At 31.3% G+C, this 10,000-nt stretch overlaps 5 non-coding genes across 5 annotated transcripts in view; all 5 read right to left on the bottom strand.

Moving 5' to 3' along the window:
• The window catches only part of LOC145845582 (large subunit ribosomal RNA), a 3,631-nt gene extending 3,597 nt beyond the window's left edge, over positions 1–34 (bottom strand). The window contains exon 1 of the ribosomal RNA XR_014370443.1: positions 1–34. This exon is cut by the window's left edge and continues 3,597 nt beyond it. This is a non-coding gene — a ribosomal RNA (large subunit ribosomal RNA).
• Positions 35–256: 222 nt separating this feature from the next.
• Positions 257–409, bottom strand: LOC145845606 (5.8S ribosomal RNA). Its single transcript, XR_014370463.1, has one exon. It is a non-coding gene; the product is annotated as a 5.8S ribosomal RNA (ribosomal RNA).
• Positions 410–591: 182 nt separating this feature from the next.
• On the bottom strand, positions 592–2,399 carry LOC145845568 (small subunit ribosomal RNA). The gene has a single exon (XR_014370430.1). It is a non-coding gene; the product is annotated as a small subunit ribosomal RNA (ribosomal RNA).
• A 3,383-nt stretch (positions 2,400–5,782) lies between these two features.
• On the bottom strand, positions 5,783–5,901 carry LOC145845573 (5S ribosomal RNA). The gene has a single exon (XR_014370434.1). It is a non-coding gene; the product is annotated as a 5S ribosomal RNA (ribosomal RNA).
• A 2,831-nt stretch (positions 5,902–8,732) lies between these two features.
• Positions 8,733–8,851, bottom strand: LOC145845578 (5S ribosomal RNA). Its single transcript, XR_014370439.1, has one exon. It is a non-coding gene; the product is annotated as a 5S ribosomal RNA (ribosomal RNA).
• Between the last annotated feature and the right edge of the window lie 1,149 nt (positions 8,852–10,000).

Consider the following 10,000-nt stretch of genomic DNA (forward strand, 5'->3'; position numbering starts at 1 on the left):
AGTTCAGCGGGTCGTCCCGCCCGATCTCAGGTCAAAAGTGATGTACTATAAAAGTACATGCGCTTTGTACGTCGGCCTTTTGAAGTCACTTAACTTATTCTCGAGCACCTACCGTCGTTGCTACCTCACCCGAGGCCAGCAGGCTGCTCACGCTTCAGCTGTGAAATCGCCAGACCAGCTGTCTTTGACGACACGCTCCTTAATTAAGAAACGAGTCGCAGGCACTTTCAAACTAATGAAAGGATCGGTGTGTTAAAGACCCTGAGACGGACGTGGCCCCAGGATTACCCGAGGCCGCAATACGCGTTCAGAATATCGATGCTCAATGTGTCCTGCAATTCACATTACTTCTCGGAGCTAGCTCCGTCCTTCATCGACGCTCGAGCCGAGTGATCCACCGCTAAGAGATCTCTCGTGTTAATCAATCTCAATGCAACCAAAAAATCGTGTTCAAAAAGAAGCGGCCGCGCCAGCACTTGCGTGCTGAATTATTACTCCCGCTGTCAGGAAGCAACGCGACCGAACTATAACAGTTACAGGGCTCGGTCCCTTCGAAGAAGAGACGTCGCTTGAAATCAAATTTCGATTCGTTAATGATCCTTCCGCAGGTTCACCTACGGAAACCTTGTTACGACTTTTACTTCCTCTAAATGATCAAGTTCGATCGTCTTTTCGAACACCGGCGAGTGCGTTGCCGCACGTACCAGGCTCAATCGGAGGACCTCACTAAACCATTCAATCGGTAGTAGCGACGGGCGGTGTGTACAAAGGGCAGGGACGTAATCAACGCAAGCTAATGACTCGCGCTTACTGGGAATTCCTCGTTCAAGGGAAACAATTGCAAGTCCCTATCCCTAGCACGACCGGGGTTCAACGGATTACCCGGACCTTTCGGCCTAGGGAACACACGATGATCCGGTCAGTGTAGCGCGCGTGCGGCCCCGAACATCTAAGGGCATCACAGACCTGTTATTGCTCAATCTCGTGTGGCTAAACGCCACTAGTCCCTCTAAGAAGTTGTCTCCGACCCAATGGGTCGAGCAGCTATTTAGCAAGTAAGAGTCTCGTTCGTTATCGGAATTAACCAGACAAATCGCTCCACCAACTAAGAACGGCCATGCACCACCACCCACAGAATCAAGAAAGAGCTCTCAATCTGTCAATCCTCGCTGTGTCCGGGCCGGGTGAGATTTCCCGTGTTGAGTCAAATTAAGCCGCAGGCTCCACTCCTGGTGGTGCCCTTCCGTCAATTCCTTTAAGTTTCAGCTTTGCAACCATACTTCCCCCGGAACCCAAAGACTTTGGTTTCCCGGAAGCTGCCGGACAGTTCTTAAGTTCGACACTGCCCGATCGCTAGTCGGCATCGTTTAAGGTCAGAACTAGGACGGTATCTGATCGTCTTCGAACCTCTGACTTTCGCTCTTGATTAAAGAAAACATTCTTGGCAAATGCTTTCGCAGTCGTTCGTCTTGCGCCGATCCAAGAATTTCACCTCTAACGGCACAGTACGGATGCCCCCGTCCGTTCCTATTAATCATTACCTCGTGCTCCGAAAACCAACAAAATAGAACCGAGGTCCTATTCCATTATTCCATGCAACATTATACAAGCGTAAAGCCTGCTTTGAACACTCTAATTTTTTCAAGGTAAACTTGCCGGACCACCGCAACACTCAGTTAAGAGCACCGCGAAGGCACCGACCAACAAGAACAACGAGGCCAGTGCTAGCCTTTCGACCGACCAACCTCGCCGTCCCTATATCCAACTACGAGCTTTTCAACCGCAACAACTTAAATATACACTTTTGGAGCTGGAATTACCGCGGCTGCTGGCACCAGACTTGCCCTCCAATGGATACTCGTTAAAAAGTTTAAAGTGTACTCATTCCAATTGCAGGACCTCGTACGAGGTCTGCATTGTTATTTTTCGTCACTACCTCCCCGAGCCGGGAATGGGTAATTTGCGCGCCTGCTGCCTTCCTTGGATGTGGTAGCCGTTTCTCAGGCTCCCTCTCCGGAATCGAACCCTGATTCTCCGTCACCCGTTACAACCTCGGTAGGCCGATACCGTACCGACGATAGTTGATAGGGCAGTTGCTTTAATGAGATGTCGCCAGCACTAGGCCGTGCGATCCGCAAGCTTATCCAGAGTCACCATTGTAACGACCCGAAAGCCGGTTAGTTTTGGTCTGATAAATGCGCGCCTCACGTCAGTTCGGCGCTTTACGCATGTATTAGCTCTAGAATTGCCACAGTTATCCATGTAAAAGCGTACAATCAAATGAACCATAACTGATTTAATGAGCCATTCGCAGTTTCACTGTACGTGAGCTCGTACTTACACTTGCATGGCTTAATCTTTGAGACAAGCATATGACTACTGGCAGGATCAACCAGATAACTATCCGAGGGCGTTTAAACCCGTTGCTCGACTGAGCGTTTTTACTGTATAAATACAGACCTTTTCTATCACTCGGCTTAAAAGCCTTGCGAACGTTACTGAAAGTCGGCGCCGGCCTTTTGCTGTTTAAAGCGCCAGCCCGCGTCGACTGCAGCATGCAGCTATACAACTGACTGTTCTTTCTCCCGACCAACCGTTTGCCTTCTGCCGGTTAACTCGTCAGCAGCAACACGCCATCTGTCTGCTGCAGTTACCCGCCTCGAGCCGTGCCTGCCTGCGTCGGCTACTCGTCTCGACGACTTCGCAAAGCTATAAGCCTACCGCCGCTGGACGCTTGTAGTTTTTCATACGCTGCTCCGATGCGTTTACATAGCACGTTCGCCGCCGCTGCAATAGCCGCGCCTCGGGTGCTAAACAGTAATGCTTTAAGCCCGCTTTCTCGCCAAGTCGACCGAACGCACAAACACGTCTCTCTCACTAGTGTAAAGTAATGCATACGTGTATGATGCTCAAATGTTGCTGTTGAACTTTTTTGCCGATTTTTCCCGATTTTTTTTTAATTTCTTTGTTTCTTTTCAATTTTTTTAATATTCTAAGCTTATTTATGCTACGTTTAAATGTTTTAATACTTTTTTTATACTTTATTTAATATGTTTAAAAGAAATAAATAAAAAATAATATATATAAACTACTTTTTTTAATGTTTTAAATATGTTTGTTTATTATAAATAAGCTTTATTTGTATTATTTTTTATTTAAACTTACTTTTTAAATCTTTATATTTGTTTTATCGTTTTAAGCACATTGCGATAAATATAATAAACAAAAAATTGATTAAAAATAATAATAATAAAAAAAAAAAAAAAAAAATAACATAAGCTTATTTTATATGTTTCATTTTATTTTTATTTAAACTTACTTTTCAAACCTTAATACTCGTTTTATTTTTTTAAGCAGATCGCGATAAATATAATAAACAAACAATTAAATAAAAATAAATAAAAATGAAAAAAAAAAAAAAAACATAAGCTTATTTTATATGTTTCATTTTATTTTTATTTAAACTTACTTTTCAAACCTTAATACTCGTTTTATTTTTTTAAGCAGATCGCGATAGATATAATAAACAAACAATGAAATAAAAATAATAATAATAATAATAATAAATCATAAGCTTATTTTGTACGTTTCATTTTATTTTATTTAAAACTTACAATTTAAACTTTTGTATTTGTTCTATTCTTTTAAGCACATCGCGATAAATATAATAAGCAAACAATTAAATAAAAATAATAACAAATAAATAAAACAATACGGCTAAACTATAAAAAGAAAACTAAATAACTGATAAATACTTGTAAAACATTATTTGAAACATGTATTTTGAAACACAACACGATTGATTTATATTTGATAATATATTTTTAATTTGTGTAGTTCATTTAAAGTAGTCTCCCTTTTTGCTTCTGGTTTTATTAGAGTTATATATAACAATAAATGATGTAGTTTATTTAAAGTAGTCTCCCTTTTTGCTTCTGGTTTTACTTGAGTTACATAACGTTAAATAAACATACTTAATAAACGTAACCATCAATACTGTCATTTTAATAAAACTAAGTACAAATACATTGAATTAACATAGAACTTTAAAAAGCCTTTGCTAGTATCTGTTGGTAACAGTAAATAACCTATTATGACTCACAATACAAGAGTGCGAAATTTATTTTTCATTTGATTTTTCAGGTATTTATTTATTTGTGGAAATAAACTTTTTTATTACATTAGAAACTAATTGAATTTTTCCTATAACTATACCTATTATTATATTTAGTATGCTTAAAAGTAATAAAATGAAACGTCGCGATTATATAATAAACAAACAATCAAACAAACAAAGAAATAAAATAAAAAACTATTTTTTTAAACTTATATTTCAACTATATGTCTTATTTTATTTTCATTTAAACTTACTTTAAACCTCTGTATTTGTTATATATATTTAAACACAATACGATTAAACTATAAGACAAACAACAACATAAAATAATCACATTAATAAATACACTAAGCAAATAGCTAGAATAAATATAAATAGTTCAATATATACAATATATTTCTTCCATTTTTAAGTTACTTGTTAAACATATTTATTTAAACATGTTTCTTTAGAATATAAAACTAACAGTTCTACAAATAAAGAAATTAAAAAGCCAATACACATAACACTAACTTTTCATAAATTAGATATGCAAATATGAACAAAATAATAACTAAATTGTAAAGCTTTTGTAAACTGTAAACTTATAAACTTATAATAATAATTGCATATTCACTATTCACAATAGCTTTTTATTTAGTACACAACTGGTCTGTAAGTTGTGTAGTTTATTGAAAGTATAATCCCGTTTTGCTTCTGGTTTAAATAAAGTTATACAACACATACTAAAGTAAATTAAATAAAGTAATTCACTACTATCTATTAAATACATTAATTTAAATTAAAGTGAACTTTGAACTTATAATAATAATTGCATATTCACTATTCAGAATTGCTTTAAATTTAGTACACAACTGGTCTGTAAATTGTGTAGTTTATTGAAAGTATAATCCCGTTTTGCTTCTGGTTCAAATAAAGTTATACAACACTTACTAAAGTAAATTAAATAAAGTAATTCACTACTATCTATTAAATAAAACCAATTTAAAAAATACATTAATTTAAATTAAAGTGAACTTTGAACTTATAATAATAATTGCATATTCACTATTCAGAATTGCTTTAAATTTAGTACACAACTGGTCTGTAAATTGTGTTGGTTCTATTCAAGTACTCTCCTTGTTTGTTTTGTTTTAGTTGTATTTATTTTTAGATACTAGCACATTCAATACACATAATAAAGTAAACCAAATAAACTCTATTAATTTAAACTAAGTACAAATACATTAAGTTAATACAAAACTTTAAAAAGCTTTTGCTAGTATCTGTTGGTAACAGTAAATAACTTATTATGACTCACAATACAAAAGTGCAAAATTTATTTTCGTTTGATTTTTCAAGTAGCTACGCTTTTATTTGTTTATGGACAAAAAGACTTTAAAGTTTTAGTATAAATGACTAATTGTATTAATTTTAACTCAGAAAATTGTACTCTACAAGATGGTGCCATTATTTTTTCGATATCTCAACCTGGTCAAACCACTTTTTTAGCGCTCTAATTGGTTTAAACAGCAAATAACGTTATCTGATTGGCTTACGTTTTTATTTGCTAATAACTAGAATTTACTTTTCTTTTAAGCGTTAAAGAAATGTAAATAAACGAGTAATAAGTATAAATAGGTCAGAAAGAAAAATAGTACAAAAAAGATGAATTCAAAAGGCAAAAGCCTACGGCACGTGGTATTCCCAAGCGGTCACCCATCTAAGTACTAACCACGCCCGACACTGCTTAACTTCCCAGATCGGACGAGATGGGGTGTGCTCAGTGTGGTATGGTCGTAGGCGTTTGAAAGCGTTTACAAGCCTTTATAAACCCTTCGGTTTGTTTAAAAAACCTATTTGCACTTGATTTACAATCGATTTGATATTTTAAAATTAATCCTTATAAAATTTTAACCTGAATTAACCTTTTTTTTTCTTTTTTTTATCAACAGTTACTCCCAAACTGTACTAAAACTGTATTGTAACTGTACAAAAGTGTTTGTTTAAATAATTGCTATCTATAAATTACCTAAGACCAGGACAAGTAGAAGTAAAGTTTATTGAATTATTAAACTAAATAAATAAAATAAAATCGTAAAATAAAATAATACAATATGTTTACAATTTGTCATTGATCTATCCATTTATGTTATTGCATTACAAATACAAACATTGCATACATTCAAGAGTATTATTCATCAATCTTTTCAATATAATAAGTTTTAAATTTATATTTATATATATATTTATTTTTAAATAATTCCTGACATTTTAGACTACCTGAGATTTTTTTTTAATTAAATTAATTTTAGTAATTAAATACTTGACGTTCTAGTTTTTTTAATTTGATAACTCAACTATGTTTATTTTTTTTTTACTAATTTTAAAATTATTATTATACAATATATTTGTTATATTATATTTATTTTATTACTTAAACTTATTATATACATTTAATATATAATATTATTAAATAATTTTATTAACGAATTAAAAACAAAATATTATTATTTTATTATTATTATATTATTAACTTAGTGTTTTATTTTAAAGATATATTAAAAAACTAAACAGATATTACCCCTAAAAAATTTTGTTAATAATATATAAAAAGTACTCAAATTCAGATTCGGAAATATATATACTGTTTTTTTTCATCAATATTGCAGGTCTGCGTAGCCGGGGGCTGTAATCTAGCTGCCAGCAGGCCTGAAATGGTGGCCACTATTGTTCAATGTTCAACTTCAAATTCTTTGAGATTATACTGTACTATCTATCTATCTATCTAACAAATCTATCTAACAAATGTTGTTCAATCTAGGTTGTGGGTACTTGGGTCGAGTAATGCCTTTGACTTACAATCTGTTGTGGATTGTCAATATTCCTCTATCTATCAATAAACAAATCTATCTAATAAATGTTGTTCAATCTAGGTTGTGGGTACTTGGGTCGAGTAATGCCTTTGACTTACAATCTGTTGTTGATTGTCAACATTCCTCTATCTATCAATAATGATTATATTCAATATTAAATGTTGATTAATTCAGTTGTAAGAAAACCAGTGCGCTGGTTAGGTTGGGTAAGGCCTTCGACTTACAATCTTGGGGATTATCAACGTTCATCACAAGTACAGTAACGATCTCATTGAATTTCCAGTTGGAACATTGGATTGTAGTGGTGGCCTACTCTTTTTTGCCTAGTTTGACAAACTATTGTATATATATTGTATAACTTTATTTGTATTATTTTTTATTTAAATTACTACTTATTATTAAAGAATTAAATTTTCTCCATTGTTTTCTCCATCGCGAACATTAAAAAAAAAACTATGTATTTGAACTAATGCTTATTTTATATGTTTTGTTTTATTTTTATTCAAACTTACTTTAAACCTCTGTATTTTTTATACAATAAGATTAAACTATATAACAGAAAAATAATTAAATAATCAAACTATTGAATAAGCAGTTAATTAGTGTGTTTTTTTTAGGCTTCTTTCATTTTTAACTTACTTGTTAACCATATTTCTTTTATTAAAGTATAAAACTAACAGTTACTAAAATAAAATAATCATAAAGTCAATACACAAAACACTAACTTTTTATAGTTTAAATATGCAAACATGAATATAGTTATGAAGTAAAGTTATTCAAAGCTTATAATAATGAAGCTTTTGTATAATATTTCAATTACAGTGAACTTTAAGTAAGATAAGTTTTTTTTTTGTAATAACTACAAAATTGGTATTTTAGTTTATTATTAGTAACTAAATATTTATATTTATTATATTTAAAAAAAAACTTCTATACTAACTCTAATTTCAAAGCATATTAAAACATACAAATTTTACCAACTAAATATTTATTTTTATTTTTATTATTATAACTTTCAAACATAAGCTTGTATACCTTATATACCTATATACCTCATATAGTAGGCTTGACATAACATTATTTAATTCTTTTTGTTTGAAATAAACTCATTTAGTTATTAGTAAATTACAACATAAATGTTTATAACAATAAAACTAAGATTTAGCTTTTGAGTTAGTAAACTTTGATAGTTTTCTTTTAAAAGTTTAATAGTCCTTATTTAAGTTCAAACAAAATTGCTATATATTTAATACACATACAAAAGTAAACTAAGTAAACGTAACTCAATAGTCTCTTTTAAGTAAAAGTAATTACAAATACATTAAGTTAATACAAAACTTTAAAAAGCTTTTGCTAGTATCTGTTGGTAACAGTAAATAACTTATTATGACTCACAATACAAAAGTTCAAAATTTATTTTTGTTTGATTTTTCAAGTAGCCAGGCTTTTAGTTGTTTGTGGACAAAAAGACTTTTAAGTTTTAGTATAAAAGACTAATTGTATTAATTTTAACTCAGAAAATTGTACTCTACAAGATGGTGCCATTATTTTTTCGATATCTCAAACTGGTCAAACCACTTTTTTAGCGCTTTAATTGGTTTAAACAGCAAATAACGTTATCTGATTGGCTAAGGTTTTTGTTTTCTAATAACTAGAATTTTCTTTTCTTTTAAGCGTTAAAGAAATGTAAATAAACGAGTAATAAGTATAAATAGGTCAGAAAGAAAAATAAAACAAAAAAGATGAATTCAAAAAGTAAAAGCCTACGGCACGTGGTATTCCCAAGCGGTCACCCATCTAAGTACTAACCACGCCCGACACTGCTTAACTTCCCAGATCGGACGAGATGGGGTGTGCTCAGTGTGGTATGGTCGTAGGCGTTTGAAAGCGTTTACAAGCCTTTATAAACCCTTCGGTTTGTTTAAAAAACCTATTTGCACTTAATTTACAATCGATTTGATATTTTAAAATTATTCCTTATAAAATTTTAACTTGATGTAAGTATTTTTTTATTAAAACCTTTTTTTTTTGGTGTTTTAATTACAATTACTCCCTGCAACTTTATTAAAAACTTTGTTTAAAAGATTGTTAACTATATTCTATATTTAATACTATGATAATTAGAAGTAAAGTTTATTAAGTGATTAAACTAAATAAAAAATATTGTTAAAATAAACATTTCGGTAACATGTTGTGTTTAGTTTGTTTTACTATTTCTCATTGTTCTATTTATAGATGGACTTATATATACAAGAATATTTATAGTTAGTTATAGTTTTCTAAAGAATATCTCATACTACATCAGATTTTACGAATAAATAATTTATAACTTATAATTATATAACTTATAATTATAGATTATATAATAAATATAACTTAATTTAAGGTAATAAAATATTTGACGTTTAATTTAATAACTCAACTATGTTTATGTTATAAAATGATAGTATATAATACACATACATTATAATAATATGTATAACTAGTTGTTTACTTTAAAATGAATAATTAAGTGGAAGAATTAAAAGAACTCACATTTTTGAAGAGAGCGTGGAAAACCAGAATAGTCTTTTAAAACTTTTATTAAATTATCGATAAATATAAAATACAATAGAATTAAACATATAAACGTAACTGTGGTTGCTTAGAAACTAAACAAGAAATTTTTTAATAAAATATAAAATAATTATTATATAGAAGTAAAATAAAAATAAAATAAAAGTAATATAAATTATATCTTTTAACTAAATAACAATCACGAGCAATATTAGCGCAATGTCAGAGTATGAATTTATAATAAAGGAATTGCTTCCTTGGTGTTGATACTTACCTTATTCAAATAGAATACATTTTCAGCGATCAGGCTTGTATTTATTTTAGCGCGCGTAACACAACGTTTGTGGGTTTCGGCACACTTTTGTCGATAGTGGGCGCCCCGCCTCTTAAGTACAGAAATTTCGGGAATTTTCGATTTTTGGAATTCTGACTCGACAGATCGTTTTTATTTGGTCCAGAGACCCCGTAAAAA

This window comes from Thalia democratica, unplaced genomic scaffold (genome assembly GCF_965202585.1).
Source record: "Thalia democratica unplaced genomic scaffold, ktThaDemo2.hap1.1 HAP1_SCAFFOLD_94, whole genome shotgun sequence".
Classification (NCBI taxonomy): Eukaryota; Metazoa; Chordata; class Thaliacea; order Salpida; family Salpidae; genus Thalia; species Thalia democratica.